General features: G+C 42.3%; 1 pseudogene; it reads left to right on the forward strand.

The window, feature by feature from the left end:
* The first annotated feature begins 17,975 nt into the window (after window positions 1-17,975).
* Window positions 17,976-18,593, forward strand: LOC103285877 (PRELI domain containing protein 3B-like; annotated as a pseudogene).
* The last annotated feature ends 1,601 nt before the right edge of the window (window positions 18,594-20,194 follow it).

Raw genomic sequence — 20,194 nt, forward strand, 5'->3', positions numbered from 1 at the left:
AATATTTTTTCAACCAGATTTTTTTTTTAATTTTAAAAGGATTAAAAAAATCACAAGTCCATGGACCTTGCTTGCTCAGGCCTGGCCTCACCTGAGGATCTGGCCAGATGTCCTGGAGGTGAGGAACAACAGGCCATTTCTCACCTCCCTCCCTCCCCACCTCAATATACGCAATAAACACTGACATTCGATGACCTTTGACAAACTTACTTCTCTTTTGCTCACTCGGCCTAGGCATTCTTCACCAGCTCTCTTCCAGGCACAGAGGAGGCATTTAGTGGTGTGAGTTTATTTTCCCTCACGATTGTAGGGATTATGTTATCCCCATATTTTTGCCTCATCTCACACAGCTGATATTGTGTGCCTGCACTGTGTGTGTGGCTGAGGGAATGACAAGGCACATGCAGAAGATTCTCTGAAACCTACTTTGGAGGTTTTTAAAGGCATCCAATCTGTCCTGCAAAAATCCAGTTTGCAGCAACATTTCCGGAATCCGGGCTTTCTGAAGCCTTGATCGGCGCTGAGGTGCCGAGTGCCAAGATGACCACAAGGTGGCAGTCTTTCCCTGCATCAGGCCCGCGTCAGCCTGCCTCCCAGAGGCGGGTGTTTCTGAATCCAGCTTTTGTTGCCGGAAGCAATTCTAGGAAAGGGATTCTTTACTGAAGAGACCTTCCCTAAAGAAGAGACAGTAGGATCAAAGACTGAGCAACAGAAGATCTGGAAGAAGAAAGTACCATTTCCCAACACCACGTGCTCACCCAGCCTTCTCTTCAACAGAAGTTGCCAGAGTTTTGTGTCCATTTGCAGCCTGGCGTTGCATTAGAATTGCCAAGCACCCCGGGAGCTCTGAATCCACATTCCTTTATTCCTTTGTGCCACTCAGAGCCAGATATTGATGTCTGAAAACAAGATACATAAGCTCCATTATTTAAGGGCCTTTTCCTTAAACAAGAACGCTTTAACACTTAACAAGGTAGGGAAGCTACATAATTTAAAATCTATGCGAACAGAAATAAGAAATTATTTGTAGCGGGCTTCACTTTTACACCCACCAACAAAGAAAGACATTCACCATTTTCTGCCTTCCCAGGGCCCCAAAATACAACACAGGCCTGTTCTCCTGCTCCGGGCAGAAGCCGCAGCTGAAGCTGTGCTTTATCTGCGTCTCTTTCTCAATATTTACCAACCAATAAATCTTTTCTCCCCAAAGACAACTGACATTCGAATCCCGTTCATGTGGAGGCTTGTTATCCAAATAATATTAAATAAACCGCTTCATTATCCACTGAAAAAGTATTAAGATGGATTTTTTTTCCTTGTGGGTCAATATTGAAGAAGAGAAGGGGGTATTTCCACCCGCAGAGAGGGCAGCTGCCTGTCTGAAATGAGCACATCTCAATCCAAGAGACTCCTGCTCTGGCAGCTGGCAGGGCGCGTCCTCCCTGTCACAGGGCGTGTGTGTTGGTCGGCACAAACCTGTCTATTTTGGCTCAGAGGGCTTCCCGTAGTGGCATCTCCAAAGCTGACACCTGCAGGGGCCAACCTGTCTGTATGGTTTCTCACCTCTCACTGAGGACTCCATAGAACAGAAAGGGTTGTGGTAGCCGGGGGAGGATTTCTTCCATTTCCCAGGTGGAATAAGTTCGTCTTTGGATACAAATTTTAATGTTATTGTTCCATAAGCCAATACCATCTTCTCTTCCTTCTGTGAGAAGTGTGTGTGGTGCCAGTGGAGAGACCATTGGCCAGAGGCGGTCAGGAGGTGGGGCTGGCCCTGCTGCTCACTGCCTGGTGGGACCAGCCCATGACTCTCTGCGCCTCAGTTTCTCCGTCGTAGCCTGAGTTGTCCCACTCTCTGCTCCTTCAAACCTTCCCATAACTCTGCTTGTCAAGGATCTGCAATGAAGGGAGCGTGTTAGGGCACTGAGAACTCTCTGCCATCAGAGACCACAAACACTGGCTTGATCTCAGTGGAGGCACGTAACTGAGTCCCTGGAGAATATTTTTTAAAAACTTTTCAATAGTAATTGATGATATTTACATGGATATTACTCTGTAACAGGCCCCATCCGAAAGGTCTTGTCATATTAATTAAATTAATCCCTACTAAATTATTATGCTCATTTTTACACTTGAGGAAGCTACAGCCCTGAAAGGGTGAATAATGTCCCCAGGGTCACTTAGCTGGTGACAGAAGGATCTGAAGACAGGGAGCTTGGCTCTGCTGTTCATTCTCTAAGCCTCCTGCCCCCTGGCTGCTAGCAGGCCCAGGTAACCTCTGAGGTCTGTGACATCCTGGGCTGGTTGTGCCACAGGGCTGCACACTCAATAGCCCATCTGTTGGGCATGTCATGGCTCTAGCCTTGGACACTACCCTGTAAGTGGTCTTGATTCCTTTCAATCTTTATTCTGACGGGCTTAGCTATGGGTGATATCCACACTCATGTCCAGCTTCCTGACATTATTTTATAACTACATAAATAACTCATGAGTGCCCTAGCCAGTTTGGCTCAGTGGATAGACCATTGGCCCTCAGACTGAAGGGTCCTGGGTTCGATTCTGGTCAAGGGCACATACCTTGGTTGCAGGCTCTATCCCTGTCCCTGGTCAGGGCACATGCGGGAGGCAACTAATCGATGTGTCTCTCTCACATCAATGATGTTTTTCTCTCTAGGTCTCTCCCCCTCCCACCCACTCTCTCTAGAGGTCAATGGAAAAATGTCCTCAGGGGAGGATTAAAAATAACAACAACAACAAAAATAAGACATGAGTAATGTTTTCTCCTTAAAAAAAACACACAAAACTGCAAGGATACAATGCCAGCATTCAGAAAAGGTACATGCCAATACACTAACAACAAAACATCTGAAAAAGGCCAAAACCGGTTTGGCTCAGTGGATAGAGCGTCGGCCTGCGGACTTAAGGGTCCCAGGTTCGATTCCGGTCAAGGGCATGTACCTTGGTTGCGGGCACATCCCCGGTAGGGGGTGTGCAGGAGGCAGCTGATCGATGTTTCTCTCTCATCGATGTTTCTAACTCTCTGTCCCTCTCTCTTCCTCTCTGTAAAAAATCAATAAAATATATATATATAAAACATCTGAAAAAGAAATAAGAAAAACCATCCCATCAAAATAGCATCAAAAGCAATGAAATTAAGGAATAAATCTAACCAAAGAGATTAAAGATCTATAAACTCTAAATGGCAAGACTTTGATGAAAGAAATTAAAGAAGGCACAAACAAAGGGAAAGATAGCCTATGTTCATGGAATTAATACTATCAAAGTTTCCATATTACCCAAAGCCATCTCTGAACACAATGCAGTCCTTAGCAAAATTCCAATGGCATTCTTGACAGAAATAGAAAAAAAGTCCTAAAATTTCTATGGAGCCACAAAAGAACGCAAATAGCTAAAGCAATCTTGAGAACAAAGCCAGAGGCATCACACTTCCTAAATTCAAAGTGTACCTGAAAGCTACAGTAACCAAAACTGTAAGGTGCAGACATAAAAGTAAGACACATAGGCCAATGGAACAGAACTGAAAGCCCAGAAATAAGCCCCCTCATATACAGTCAACTAATATTTGACACAAGAGCCAAGAACACTCAATAAGGAAAGATCAGTCTCTTCAGTAAATGGTGTTGGGAAAACATGCAGAGGAATGAAATTGGAGCCCTCTACTACACCACTCACCAAAAAACTTGAAATAGATTAAAGACTTACATTTTAGACCTGAAACAATAAAACTCCTAGAAGAAAGCATACGGAAAAATCTCCTTGACATTGGTCTCGGCATCAACTTCCTGGCTACGACAGCAAAAGTGCAAGCAACAGAAGCACAAATAAGTAAGTAGGACTACATAAAACTAAAAAGCTTCTGCACTCTTTGCCATGCATTCCACATGCATTTCTGGGGTCAAAGCTGTTTTCTGAGACTCCTAAACCAGGTCCAGCTAAATGAAGGGTACCTTGCTCTACCCAACCAAGCCAAGAGCCCCCTCCTCCATGCAGCCTTCCTTGATCCTCTTCTCCTGGAAGCATGCATCATTCCATCTTTTGTGCCACAGCTGAACCACCCAAGAAACTGTCCACCAGAGCCTGTTAACTCATTATTGCTCCTGGCCATTGGCTTATTGAGTTCCCTGAATAAACTGAAGTCCTTCAAGGTCTGGGTCCACATGTGCTGCTTGGCCATCTCCCCAGCTGTGCTGGCCCCATGATGAGATGAGCACATGCGGGGTTATTGATTGTTGATTACAAATGAGAGAAAAGAGTGGATGAAATCCCAGGGAAACCGCTGTGATGCTATTTGTGTTCTTTTATGAAAAGAAGTTGAAATTTTGTTTTGTTTCTATTTCACTGGAAATCCCATTTATATACACACATCTGTGTGTGTACTAACTGTTTGGTGAACCTGCATTTGCATGAGTGTGTGTGTCTGTGTATATGTGCATGTGACTATGTAACTGTGTGTGTTTGCATATAGATTTATGTGTGTGAATGTGCCTGTGTGTCTGTGTATATAAAGGTGTGTCTGCCTGTGTATAATTGTGGTTGTGTGACTAGACTTACAGTGGTTATCAGATTGTAAGGTATATAAATGTTGTACACTTGAAACTAATATGAAATTGTATGTCAACTATAATTTAATAAAAGTAAATAATTAAAAATAAATAATTTTCATGTGTTTGTGTACGTGAATATTAATGTGTCTGAGTGTGCACATGTCTGGGCCTATGAGTTTGTATGTGCTTATATGTCTGTATGTATATTTATGTTTGAGTACATGTATGTTGGTGTGTGTAAAAATATGTGCATGCTTATGCGGATGTCTGTGAGTGTGCACGTGTATTTGTGTGTGTGTGTGTGTGTATGTGTGTGTGTGTGTGTGTGTGTGTGTGTGTGAGAGAGAGAGAGAGAGAGAGAGAGAGAGAGAGAGAGAGAGAGAGAGAGAGGGAGAGAGAGAGAGAGTACACGGCTGCATGGCTGGATCAGGAAGCGGCCTGCCCGCATTGGCGGTGCCTGGGCCTCCTCGGGGAGGCCAGCCTCACTTCCTCTCCAGGAAGAGAGTTAAGCAGAGGTCAAGTGACTTGCTCCAGACCCCACAGCAAGTCCGGGCGGCTCGCGAGGGTCTGATTGCCAGGCTCTCACTCCCCCTGCGAGGCCGGGCCGCCTCTCTGTGGCGTGTTGGCACCTGGCCCAGGCCTCGCTGCCCAGCGCTGAGAGCTCCCATTGTGGGCGACGAGTGGCTGCGTGCCATCCCCCGAGATCCCGCAGGTGACGGGGCTGCTCTGGGATGCTGAGGGAGGAGACTCCCGAGGGGACAGGAAAGGGGGCACTCCTCGTTTTGTGTGGCTAAAGGGTTGGAAATAACGGACATGTAAAAGGGGCGCGGGGGGAAGCGAGAGGAAACCAAAGCTCGTGGGGGATAATGAAGATGTAGAGGAGAACACACACAGAGATGGTGGGAGCGAGGGATCAGAAGCGGAAACGCGCGCACACAAATAGCAGCAGGAAGCAGAGAGAGCTGGAGCCATTAGCTCAGGCAACTTTTTGTTTCCTGCTTTAATTGGCGACCCCACTCAGAATGGCCAGAAATGGGCACAGATCAAGAGGCTGGAGTGTTGGGATGGGAAACAATGGGCGGCTGAATGGCACGGAAAGGCAGCCAAGAGCGGCTTTCAGTGTCAGCACCAGTAGATTTGAGAGTCACTCTTCTGGGCAAATAAGGAGGGCTCTGAAGGCCCCCCCACCCCACCCCACCCCTGCCAGATTGTGCTCCCAGGGGGACTTGTCATGGAAAGTCCACCGGGACAGAGGGGCTCACTGGGGTGAGGCCTGTAACGCCAGCTGTGCCAGCTGGCTGCTGTACATGAGGGTGCCTGGATGTCACTAGAAATGGAATCATAGGAAGAAACTGGCATCTGCCAGGTTTGTCTCAAGTGTGACCAAAGAGAATTCTTTTAAATAAGCTACTTGGGGCTTAAGTAACCAAAGTCAATGAACTTCCATCTAGAGTGGAGGGTTCTGGTTAAGAGGAGGCTTTTATCTTGTTTGTTGGAATATGTGGGTTAGGGAACAGAGCAAAGTTACCTGGGACAGCAGAACAGCCAAGGCTGCCATAGCCAGGTGCCCTTCACCATCTTCTTCACCCCTCTCGCCTGATGAAAAAATAACTGAAGAACATTAGCTTAAAGGAGCGTCAAATTATTTTCTAGGAAAATTAATCCATAGTAGAAATTTCTTTTTTGCTTTTTCTTTCCTTCTTTCCCCCCACTCCTTACCCCCCCCACCCCCCACCCCCGCTAATGAATGTGTAGTCGGTGTGGGGCTCAGCGGTAAAAGCGCTTCTCGGCACCACTCAGTGTCAGCTGGGCAGCCTGACGGCTGAGCTGTTGTCATCAAAAGATCCTGCTCACAGTGGCACCTGGGCTGGGGAGGTGCAAACAGCTGAGGCTGGAGCACTGGGGACTCTCGGTTTCTCTGTGTGTTCTCTTCTCTCCAGCACACAGTTTCAGGGTAGCTGGACTCCTTCGTGTGTGCACCAGGCTCCCAAAGAGAGAGCCCCACCCACAAAAACCCATCAAAATCCACCCCAAAGCCTACTATTTGGCAGTTTCAGAGTACTGGTGACAAACAGAGGACCTTAAACATTTCCATAGAGAAAATAAAATTTTATATATAAAAAATTATAAATCAAGCCAAAACCGGTTTGGCTCAGTGGATAGAGCGTCAGCCTGCGGACTGAAGGGTCCCAGGTTCGATTCCGGTCAGGGGCATGTACCTTGGTTGCAGGCACATCTGTGCAGGAGGCAGCTGATTGATGTTTCTCTCACATCAATGTTTCTGACTCTCTATCTCTCTCCCTTCCTCTCTGTAAAAAATTAATTAAAAAAATATATTTAAAAAAAAGAATTATAAATCAAAATGTCTTTGGAGTTTCAATAGCAACATTAAAGCTTTAAAAAAAATGATTCCAAACTGGAATTCTATACCTAGTCAAACTATCAACAAGCGTAAGGGTAGAAGAAAGAACTTTTCAAACTTTCTAGCATTCAAAAAATGTATCCTTATAAACCCTTTTTGAAGGAAGCAACTTGAGAGGTGTTCTGTTAAAATGGGGGAGGAGAGGTAAATAAAATTTTAAAAAGAATAAAACAGGATCCAGAAAACATGTGATTCACCCCAGAAGAAAAGTAGAGAGAATCAGATGATAGTTAAAGGAGCACCCAGGATGATGGATGATGGCTGTAAGCAGGCTTGAAAAGAGGTCATGCCATCCTGCAGCAAGAGAATGGGGAAATCCAGGAGGGATGTCCATCAGGGTGATAAAACTGATGGATTCCTGAAATGTTTAAATAGCTTGAGAAGAAGCAGACTTCTGGCAAAATTTTTAAAATATATTTTTATTGATTTCAGAGAGGGAGGGAGAGATAGAAACATCAATGATGAGAGAGAATCATTGATCAGCTGCCTCCTGCATGCCCCACACTGGGGATCGAGCTGACAGGGAATCGAACTGTGACCTTCTGTTTCATAGGTCGATGCTCAACCACTGAGTCACACCGGCTGGATGCAAATGTCTTTTAAAAGAGACTATTACCACCCTAGCCAGTTTGGCTAGGTGGATAGAGAGTCAACCTGCAGACTGAAGTGTCCTGGGTTGAATTCTGGTCAAGGGCACATGCCCAGGTTGCAGGCTTGATCCCCAGTAGGGGACGTGCAGGAGGCAGCCGATCAATGATTCTCTCTTATTATTGATGTTTCTGTCTCTCTCCTTCTCCCTTCCTCTCTAAAATCAATAAAATTATTTTTAAAGAGATTATTACCAATGCTGGAGGAAAAAGTTGTACATGCAAAGAAGAGTAAACACAGCACATAGTATAGTTTGGCTGCAAGTGCTATTTACTTACGATGTTACCATGGTGGGATGTGGTAGGATGGAAGGTGCGTGCACAAGTAAGTATTCTAAACTTGTGCACACAGCAGGAAGTCAATACATAATCTCAAAGTGAACAATAAGAAATAGCAGTAAAAAACACAAAACATTTAGTTTGAAGGGTAGAAATAAATACCAAACAACTAAACCGTTTTAATTCTTTGCCTCCTAATAATGGTGGAGGTGAGGGAGGTAATGGGTATTATCTCATTAGCAGCTTATGGGGTTATATGATTTTTTAAAACAACATACTTGTATAACTTCATACTTGTGTAAAATGTGTAAAGAAGCCCTAACCAGTTTGGCTCAGTGGATAGAGCATTGGCCTGTGGACTGAAAAGTCCCAGGTTCAATTCCAGTCAAGGGCATGTACCTTGGTTGTGGGCACATCCCCAGTAGGAGGTGTGAGGAAGGCAGCTGATCAATGTTTCTCTCTCATCAATGTTTCTAACTCTCTATCCTTCTCCCTTCCTCTCTGTAAAAAAATCAATAAAATATATTTAAAAAATAAAAATAAAATTATTTAAGAAACTACATGTGAACAATACAAATTAAATTTAAAAATAAAGAAATATAAATAAAATAAATGAGGAAGCTTTTCTGAAACTCTCTTTCTGCCAGAGATAACCACTGTCTAACAGTTTGATATATATCCCATCATACTCTTTTCTGGTCCAGTTAAGCCAAACAGCACCATATTAAATTTATTGTGAAACCTCACTCTTCTTGAAGAACAGTATCTCTCAGATGTCTCTCTTCCTCAATACTTGTGGAGAATCTCAAAAACATTGTTATGAGAAAAATATTAATGACTGCTGAGCAGAGGTGTTTTGAGGATTAAATGCTTACAAGATACTAAATGGAATAACCATGTAAATTATAAAGCAAGCTAAGTAGTGTTGGTTATAGCTATAATTATAGTTACAAATATAGAAAATTTGATACAAAGCCAAAGTCTTGATTAAGTGGTGTACTCAATGGTCAACAGATATCCCCATTCATCATCCACAGAGATCACAGAAATTACAGCAGACGCTGCTGGGTTTTCAGTGGGAACACCTGAATTAGCACACGCCATGATTATTTAGAACAAGAAGAAACAGCCTAACAGATGTTCTAGATAATGGCTGTTTGTCATAGACATTTTTTCTTTGTCTGGGAACATGTACTCATGTTTATAGAAGCCCCTCTTGGCTTCTACATACTGCATAATGATGGAAATTATATCTTTAAATGCAGCTGCTAGAGCACATTTTTTTCAACTGGGAATCTAGTGTGACCAAAGCAAGCTTTAGGCTGACAATCCAGCTTGGTCAACCTAATGTGATGTAATCAGCAGGTCATGACTTGGCTTTGCTCCTTATTAGCTGTTACTAAATCTCTATGAACCCCAGTTTCCTAACCCCTTTAATGGTACTAATGAGACTTTCCTCCAAAATGTGTTATGCAGATAAGATATAATATGCATAATGTTTTCAGCATATTGAAGGCATTTATGAATCTACTAGAGGACTGGTGCACGCATTTTATGCATGGGTAGAGTCCCTAGGCTTGGCCAGAGATCAGAGCTGATCAGGGCCTTCCGGCTGCTGGCCAGGGCCTTCCTTTGTTCCACTCCACCCCCTGGTGGTCAGCGCACATCATAGCGAGCGATCAAACTCCCAGTCTCCTGGTCAAACTCCCAAGGGGACAATTTGCATATTAGGCCTTTATATATATAGATTACTGTTTTGTACATATTGATGTGGAAGAGATGCTAAGAGACTTCATTTGTTTTATTTTCATGCATTCTATTAATCTAATCTAAAGCAATGAAAAAAGTTAATTCCTGGGACCTCCAAACTTAATTTGAATTCATTCAATGTTAATTTCACATATGTATGCCTGATGGCAAACAAAATATAGCAAGAAGACCATAAACCTTGGTGCCCAATCTAGATTTGAGTTCAGGCTCTGCAAACGTAGAAACAAGAGACCTTGAGCAAGTTACGTAATGTTCTCAGGTTCAGTTTTCTTATTTGTAAAATGGGAATATTAACATACACCTCTGAGCTTGTTATAAAGGAATTAGGAACACATACTTTAAAAGTACCTAGCAAAGTGCCTGGTTCATTTTAAGTGGTCCATAAAACTTACATATTTTTATTATAGGAACTGCATCATTTTAAAACCTTTCTCTAACAAGACAAAAAAGTAGTAACATAAAGACTAAAATATATTCATTTTAAATAGCTGGCATGCTCCTATAATCAAAGAATAACTGAGATTCCATGTCGGTATCAGAATGCTGACAGATTATATTCCACATGCAACTTCTTTTAAGATTTTAAAGGTATTTCTGACAGAAAATTGTTTTTATGTTAAATAAGTGAACCAAACACAAAACAAGAAAGAATAAAAGAAAGAGAAGTTTGTGAACCTTAGAATCTAGCCTGGCCTCTGCTCTAATTCATTGAGTGACCTTAGACAAGCCCAGGCTTGGATTCCTTGCCTGTAAAATGAAAATGACCCTCTATTTCTGTTATTCAGCCTTTTCCTGTCAGACCAAGTCAATGCAATAAGATGAAGAAAGGAAGTTAAAGGTGTTCACATGTTAAACTATGGGTCAGCATTGTGGTTATTTGTAGACAATATAATTATCTACTATATAGAAAATTCTTAAAGATGGGCAGATTACTAGATTTAATAAAAGGCTTCACCAAGATTTTCAGATATATGATAAACACACAAAAAATAAATAATGTTCCTTTACACCAGCAATGACCAATTAGAGATTAGAATTGAAAAGAAAAGACTTTTTTACAATAGTGAAAACACTACCTTGTGCCCAGGAGAAATCTAATAAGAGAAGTTCACAACCTTTGTTAGGAAAATCATAAAACTTTACAAAAGGACATGAAATGAGATGAGAAAATGGAGAGGTGAAACACGTCCATGTTTGAGAAGACTCACTATTATAACAATAGTGATTCTTCGCAAATGTAATTTATAAATTTAACAGAACTTCAGTCAACACACAAGTCAAACTTTTTGGAAATTGATACACTTATCTTACAGTTTCTATAGAACTATGGTTGATTTTTGTCCCCAAATAAACATTGGACAATGTCTGAAGATCTAGTGGGTAGATGAGACAAGGACATCGCTAGTCACCCTACCATGCACAGGACGGCTCCCACCAAAAAGAATAATTCAGCTCTAAATGTCAACAGTGCTAAGACCAAGAAACCCTGATAAAAGAGGAAAGATTCTGGAATATATAAGGCTAATTGGAAAAAGAAAAACATGGAGGGAGGTTGCCTGACCAGATATCAAAACTCGACATAAAATGTTAGTAATTAAAACCATGTGGAAGTGGTACTGGAATGTACACACTTTTAAATGCAGCAGAATAAAAAGCCAACCCACACAGAGATAGGATGTGACGGAGGGCATTACAAGTCGATGGGGTAAGAAGGATGCACTACTTAATAAGAAATGTTAAGAAAACAAAATAGAATTAGGTCCCTTATTAGATCCCTTAGTGACAGTGTATACAAAAATAAATTTTGGAAGGACATAAGATCTTTAAAACCTTAAACCCAATATAAGAGATTACAACCTTGGAAAGAAAAGCATTTCTTTAAAAAGTTATTTTTTTAAAAGGTTAACTATGTGAAGAGATGAATTTGTTAATTATTTGATTGTGTTAAATATTTCACAAGGCACACTTATCAAATTATCAAGTTGTACACTTTAAACATATATAACTGTATTCATTAGTTATATCTCAATAAAGTTGATAAAAAAGTTATTTAAAAGAAAAATGTAAAAAAGACTCATAATTTGTTCAACTAGCAAATTTTAAATGGATGTATGACAAAAGACAACCTAAGCAAATATAAACTATAAACACCATCCATGGAGAAATAGTAACCATAAATACATACATAAAACTATTTAGAATATATCCTATCTAATAAAAGAGTAATATGCAAATTGACCATCACTCCAAAACACAAGATGGCTGCCCCCCATGTGGTCAAAGATGGCTGCCCCCATGTGGACACAAGATGGCCGCCACAAGATGGCCAGCAGGGGAGGGCAGTTGGGAGGGACCAGGTCTGCAAGGGAGGGCAGTTGGGGGCGATCAGGCCAGCAGGGGAGGGCAGTTGGGAGGGACTAGGCCTACAAGGGAGGGCAGTTGGGGGCGATCAAGCCTGCAGGGGAGGGCAGTTGTGGGGGACCAGGCCAGAAGAGGAGGGAAGTTGGGGGTGACCGGGCCTGCAGGGAAGAGCAGTTGGGGGAGACGCAGGCCTGCAGGGGAGAGCAATTGAGAGAGACCAGGCCTGCAGGGGAGGGCAGTTAGGGGCAAACAGTCTGGCAGGGGAGCAATTAGGCATCAATCAGGCTGGCAGGGGAGTGGTTAGGGGGTGATCAGGCTGGCAAGCAGAAGTGGTTAGGGGCAATCAGGAAGGCATGCAGGCGAGCAGTTGAGAGCCAGCAGTCCTGGATTATGAGGGATGTCCGACTGCCCGTTTAGGGATGTCCGACTGCCCTACCAGGATCGGGCCTAAACGGGCAGTCACACATCTCTCGAGGGGTCCCAGATTGGAGATGGTGCAGGCTGGGCTGAGGGACACACACCCCTGTGCATTAATTTCGTGCATCGGGCCTCTAGTATTCCTATAAACAAATAAAAAAAGAAAACGGGAAGAGGTTAAATTAGAAGATCTCTAAATGCCTGCCTGCCTTAGTAGCCAAGAATGAGTATGTCCTAACTAAGGTTTAAAGTGTACACGTATGAGTTTTCCTGACTATCCTAGCATTATTTGTATTCTAACATGAAATTGCAGCGACTCGGATGGCCCCCAACAGTCTAGCTGCAGCTTTGCAGAAAGGGACCCCACCAAAAGGTCACTCATCATAGACTAATTCTGGTGTTCAGTTTTTCTGTCTAATGGTATATATTCCACAAGCCTTTACAATTTTTCTCCAATTTACTTACGTTGTAATTGCCCTCTAGTAACTTGGTGTGCTAAATGGTGAATTCAAGCAAATAATATGGTGAAAGGAAAAGATATGTGATATTAGAAGTCTTGGTAACCTGGGCTAAGCTCTAGACAGTGTGTAAATCCATGAGCTGTGGTACCCTAGGTTTTCTTCATTTGGTATCAAAGGAAAAAGTAACTATCTTCCTGAAAGTCCATATTCCTCTTGGCCATCTATATGCTCAACAATAAGTGAAATGTAATATACACCAATCTATACTAATAAAAGGGTAATATGCTAATTAGACCAGACGTCATTCCGGACATCCTTCTAGATGAAGCTGGGGCCTGGATGAAGCCAGCCACAGTCCCGGGTGCCTGCAGGTGGTGGGAGGAGGGAAGCCCGGACCAGGATGCCAGAAGGAGGCCAGTGCCAGCAGCCAGGGGAAGGGAGGCCTACTCTTGCACGAATTTTCGTGCATCAGGCCTCTAGTTAAGAAAATAGGAAAATGACTCAGATCTTCTGAACTTCCTGAGCATTAGATAGGATGTTAAACTGTGTTCCTTTAAAAAGTGGATCTTTCTTGTAAGGAGCCTAAAATTCCATGAAAGTTCTTTAATCCTTAGAATCATAGAAATTTAGAAATAGGATGGGCATCACAATTTACCCAATCCAATATCACACCAATATATGCATTCTCCTCCTGATACATTCCACTCTAACCCATTCCAATGGCTTTGATATTGTATGTACATAGCAAGCTAATTGAGAGTCAGACCCAGGACATAGTGCAGTGTGCTGGTAAAGAGCAGGGACTCTGGAGCCAGACAGATGCTAGCTGTGTGACCTTGGGTAAGTCACTTAACCTCCCTGTGTTTCTCCCATTCCCTCAACTGCAAAATGATGATAAAAGTGATACATCCTTCATAAGCAGAGGGAGGATTAGATGAGCTAAGCCAGATAAAATGTGAGAACAGAGCCTAGTACACAGCCAGAACTATGTGGATGCTGGATGTTGTTAATATTATTCCCTTCTTAAGGAATGTTATAGGTCCTACTCACCTAAAGAATTAATCAGACTGTAAAAAAATTAGTCATTTCTCAATTATCTATTCTATTGGAAACAAGCAGTAATGCAGAATATAAATACCACAAACTATGGACACTCTACAACTGCACTGTTCAATACACTAGCCACACAATGTTATTTAAGTTTAAATTTTAATCAATTATAATTAAATAAAATTTTAAATTTAGTTCCTCGGGTGTATTAGCCATATTTGACATGCTCAATGCCACACATGTGGCAAATAAATGGCTGACATATTGGGCGGTGCAGATGGTAGAGCAATTCCATCATCACATTAAGTTCTATAGGACAATACTGATCTAAAAGCCATATATTAAAAATGTTCCTTCTTACCTCTATGTGACCCGAAAGAAAAGCCTGCATTCTCTAAGAACAGGTAAGCAGAGTGATGGAGCAGGGGACCTAGAGCATGCTGGGTAGCAGAGAGAGTCTTCTTAAGGTTACCATTTCACATACCAGAGCATATATTCCTAAGAAATCTACTTTGGCTTTTTCTTCATTAAAAAAAAAAAAAAAACATACTTTATTTTACCTTTCTAAAACTCAATTCTGTGAAGAAAAACAAATCCAGCCTCAAACATCTTTTTAAAAAATATATATTTTATTGATTTTTTTTACAGAAAGGAAGGGAGAAAGAGTTAGAACATCGATGAGAGAGAAACATCAATCAGCTGCCTCCTGCACACCTCTTACTGGGGATGTGCCTGCAACCAAGGTACATGCCCTTGACCGGAATCGAACCTGGGACCTTTCAGTCCGCAGGCCAACGCTCTATCCACCGAGCCAAACTGGTTAGGGCCAGCCTCAGACATCTTGATAGGTCAGCATTAACAATTAGCATGTCATTAGGGGCAGCAACTGTGACTCTTTAGCGAGGGTCCCGGTGCTGGCCTGAATGTCCCAGTCTGAGCTCATTACAAATCCAGTATGTTTGTGGCTCAGTAAGACGTCCTTACTTAGTTTCTCTATTACTGTTATCGTGATGGATCAAAACAGACAGACGCATTTACTGGTTTCCCCCTAACAATAATAAAAAGAAACAGTTTATAAAATCAGATTACATAAAAAATTGCCTAATGATAATAATTTATAAGCTTATTGTGGAATAATGATGTATTCGAGAGTTGTCGTTGTATGATGAAAGAAAGGTAATATGAAAGATTTTCTCTGTGAAGAATGACTACAGATGAATTGCGCCGAGATACAATTCTCCGATAAGGGACAATAAGAACCTCTAGAACACTTAATAATAGACTACTCCGGGTGAATTGAGGATTGCAATAAAAGCCCATAAATTAAAAAGTTTCCATATGATTTCTGATAAAAAGCATGCCAAGGTGAAATAAAGAATCATTGGAATCAACTGATATCCTGCCTATAGCCTAGTAAAAGGGAAGTTTCTGAGGAAACTATATAATTTCTTAAGCCTGGGAATTTTTAAAGCGTAGGTTTTAACTATATCAACTTAGAATTCTTTTCCTGGTGAAAAGAAGAAGTCGGTTTCAGTAGAACTTAAACTGTGTGCCTTTGCGTGTCAAGCCCTGGGGAAAGCATGGTAGATGGCGTCTGCATGATAAACACATCTTGTTGACTTATTGGAAGCCGATGACTTCAACAAGCTCACACTTTTTACAGATAAAAGAACCAGGACACAAATGAGAAAACCGGGACACGGGAAACTAAGCATCGTGCCCAAGGTCATGCATGCTCTAAGTGGTGACGTCACCAATGAAACCCAGGCAGCCCATCTGTAGGCGGAGGGCTTGTCATCTCTACTCTACGGCTGCCTGAATGCAACATGTCTGTGCCAGGCTTCACTCGGCAGCAGCCAACAGGAAGAGGTGAAGCCTACATCCCCATGTGGAAAGCTCTTCAAGACATGTCAAGTTAGCCCTGACAGTTTGGCTCAGTGGATAGAGCGTCGGCCTGCGGACTCAAGGGTCCCAGGTTCGATTCCGGTCAAGGGCATGTACCTTGGTTGCAGGCACATCCCCAGTAGGGGGTGTGCAGGAGGCAGCTGATCGATGTTTCTAACTCTCTATTCCTCTCCCTTCCTCTCTGTAAAAATCAATAAAATATATATATTTTTTAAATTTAAAAAAGAAAAGACATGTCAAGTTAAAAGAAAGGGGTGGGGGGAGGAAGCTGCAGAATGATATGTATGATCAAACAGAAGAGTGCAATAAATCTGAAGGCATCCCATGCCCATTTGTGCATTCAAAGGCATAGAAATCACACATACACCAAATCTCTAAAATATACTCCAATTGTAACAGTGGTTACTCCTGGGCTGGGCAGGTGTTTGGGGAATGGGGTGGCGGGTTCCATTGGGATTCTTTTCTCTTTTCTCTATGTACTTCTTTCTTGTCTAACTGTGTGGCCCCCTCCCTAAACCACACCTCTCCTTTAGTTTGGATCGTTGTTTTGTCTCCAAACATATAACTGATGTCTATTGAGAGCTTACCATCTGCCATGCTCTGTGTTAAGTACTTTAATTCATTATCTCATTTAATCATTTCAACAGCCATATGAGGTGGAAATTACCTGGTAGGCCAACCTGGCATTTTGGACAAAACCAAGGGTGAAGAGGTGTGAACAGATAAATTAAGAAGTCTCATTTTGTTAAAATTCTTGAGTATTTTGCAATAATAGAATGTCAAAACAAACTATGTTATTTTCATACCATTTTAAATTAAAATGTGTTGAACAAAATACGTTTTCTAATTCATAAGAAACCATTCAGTAATTGTCCCAATGATGTGTTTTTGTTTTCTGATTTGTAAATATGTCACCTTTTGAATAGATGGTCTGTAATTGATATTACTATAAAGATAAGTCAAGTCCATTTTTGTTAGGTATATTATTTATTCTCTGGAAATTCTATAAACTATCCAATTGGAAGTCTCCAGCCTCTAAGAGAATAAAATGAGGCAATAAAGATTTTGGAAGCAAATGGATCTAGGTTCAATATGCCTATGTTGTTTTTCTAGCTGTATGACAGGAAATTTTACCTACTTTTTCTAAGCCTTAGTTTCCTCGTCTATTAAGTGGGGCTAATAATAGTTCCTTCCTCAAAGCAGTTGTTGTGAGGATTAAATGAGACAGTAATGAAGGCCTGAGGGTGGGAGATGTTTGTATTCAGCGCACATAAGTGACCTGTCAGGACTCAAGCAGAGTTTTCAGCACTAAATCCTGATGTGGGAACTATTGATTCCACAGGCCCTGACAGATGGACTTGAATTTCTGTCAAGTTCTCACTTTTAAGCTGCTTTTATCTGGTAAATATACACATTACCTTTGATGCCTCCAGATAGGAGTTAAACAAATGATTAGATATTGTTAAAGGACTGGGAATGCTTTGGGAAAAAGAGAGAGAGTGAGTGACTGAATCACCTTCATTTTGCTGCTCAGACACCTGGAGCCACTTCTTATCTCCTCTGAGATTCAGACCATGAGAACAGATGGGTTTAAACATCACCTGGAAGGATCTCATGTTAACGATGAAATCCTAGTTACATGAGACAGCAAATCTTTCAGGGGCTAATAGCTTTTGGAGATGTTGGTCCACAGAAAAGATATCTAGCTTCTAAAATGGTTTAATTAAGAACCCCTTCTCCCACACCTCCAGACATGAGCAATGCTCACTGAAGTACTGCTGGAATGATGTCTTTGCTACCTGCATCAATTCTGCATCCTTCCGCCTCCTTCTTTCTCCACCCTCACCCCCACTCCCATCCAAGACTCCATCTCTTCTCTCTGGGACCATAGTTACAGCCTGATCAGAGTGACGCTTCAAACCACACATCTGATTGCAGCACCTCATTGTTTAAGATGATCCAATGGCACCTCATTCTTATTGGGATAAAAAACACTTAGGGTGAGGAGGCGAGGAGGCGAGGAGGCAAGGGGGCAGGACGGGGGGCTGTGTGGCCTCTTTGCCTCTCTGCACGGGACGCCGCGCAGGCCACCAGCACCATGAAGATTTGGACTTCGGAGCACGTCTTTGACTGCCCATGGGAAACTGTTACAACAGCCGCAATGCAGAAATATCCAAACCCTATAAACCCAACCGTGGTTGGAGTTGATGTATTGGACAGGCATGTAGATCCTTCTGGAAAGTTGCACAGCCAGAGACTGCTCAGCACAGAGTGGGGACTGCCTTCCATTGTGAAATCTCTGATTGGTGCGGAAGAACCAAAACATATGTGCAAGAACATTCTGTAGTTGATCCTGTAGAGAAAACAATGGAACTTAAACCCACTAGTATTTCATTTACAAATATGGTTTCAGTAGATGAGAGACTTATATATAAACCACATCCTCAGGACCCAGAGAGAACTGTTTTGACTCAAGAGGCCATCATCACTGTGAAAGGAGTCAGCCTCAGTAGTTACCTGGAAGGGCTGATGGCGAGCACGATATCTTCAAGTGCTAGTAAAGGCCGAGAAGCAATGGAATGGGTAATACATAAATTAAATGCCGAGATTGAGGAATTGACGGCTTCAGCAAGAGGAAGCATAAGGACGCCAATGGCAGCAGCAGCATTTGTAGGGAAATGATGGAAGTTGGTATACAACACCCAGTCCCCCAGATCTCTACTAACTGGCATTATATTTATTGTTATTTTAAAAAATACATTAAAAAACTATATTTTAGGTAGATTTTTTTTAATAAGCCGAAGAAAGGGTATGTGACTTGATCAAAACAAGGAGGTATGGTGTTTCTAAATAACAGGGAGCATCTGAAATTATTAGTGTTGTTTGAAATGACTCTGGTTTTGAAGATTCCATAGTTATGTGAGAATTTAACAATTTTTGAAAGGTGCTTAGAAATTGGTGTTAACATGTTTAGTCTCCTTCAGGTTGAATTTTAAAGCTTTTCATGCACTGGAACTCTACCTGGCTTTGGACCAACCCCAGGACAAAGCAGAGCCACCTCCAAATAGACACAATTGCTCTGCTGTGGGAAACTTCAAGAGGGAACTCACTTTCAAAGGAGAAATTGTATAGTTTTAAAAGATATAAATTTGTATAAAATAATGTGCTCTGCTTGCGATAAACCACCATTAAAAACCACAGTGTTTTAATTTGGTACTTAAGTGACATTTTTGGAGTTAAAATTATCACTTAAGTAATATATAACTGCATCTTTATTCTATGAAAGAGTACTGTATTGATTTGCCAAAGTTTTGTAACTTAGTGAAGATATTACCTTCCGTGGGTTTGTACTTTATGACCTATATGCTGTATTGTGGGCTGGTTATGTTAACTGAAAAAATAAAGTTATTACAAAAAAAAAAAAAACATTAGCACCTAGGGGGCCCCATGTCCTCTGACTCCTGCTCTTTTCCTCAGTCCCCACCACTTGCCCCATCCATTCTCTGCCCTCCAGCCACACTAGCCTCCCATCAGTTCTTCTAATTCCCCCGTGGACTCTGAACCCACAGGAATTTTACACAAGGTAGTCTTTCTGTCAAAAACTTTCTTCTCCCTCACAACCCTCACCTCACCACTCCTTCCCAAGGTAAGTCCTGTGTCAGACTGCGTCCACTGAGAAGCTGACCTCAAAACAGGATCAGACATGCAAAAGTTTTATTGAGGAGCCTGCCTCTGAAGGATAGAGATAGAGGGAGCAGGAGTGGCCAGGGAGCAACTTGGATCATGACGTAAGTCTGCCACCTGTGACAGAGAGAGAGAAGGAAGGATGGGTTAGAAAGAGCTTCTGACTGCAGTGTGGTTCTGAGAAAGTCTTAGCCAGGGACAGGGAGCCCCCGAGCAAAGGTTGCTCAGTGGAGGAGTCCCACACTGGGCAGAAATGGGCAGGTTCTAGCAGACCCAGCCCTACTCCTCGGCTGGGAGCAGCCTGTGGGGAGTGTGGCCTTGAAGTGAATGTGACAGCGGACCCAAAGGTGTGGTGGCTGAAGCTGTCAGTCAACTATGCTCCCTCAGCAGGTTCTCTTAAAGGAAGAACTCTGCAGCGCCCTGCACAGCCACCACCATCCTACTAGTCCTCAATCTAACCCACGGTCTTCTGTTACAGCCCCAGGGAGCACTTCCCACAGGGAATTTGTTTACATGTGTCATTTGTTTAATTTGTGTTGTCCTGGGTGTCCCGTTGTTCACACCTTCATGTGATAATCAGCTTTATGAGAGCAAGGACTAGCTCTGGTTTTGCTCATCATTATATCCCCAGCA

This window comes from Eptesicus fuscus, chromosome 12 (assembly GCF_027574615.1).
Source record: "Eptesicus fuscus isolate TK198812 chromosome 12, DD_ASM_mEF_20220401, whole genome shotgun sequence".
Lineage (NCBI taxonomy): Eukaryota > Metazoa > Chordata > Mammalia > Chiroptera > Vespertilionidae > Eptesicus > Eptesicus fuscus.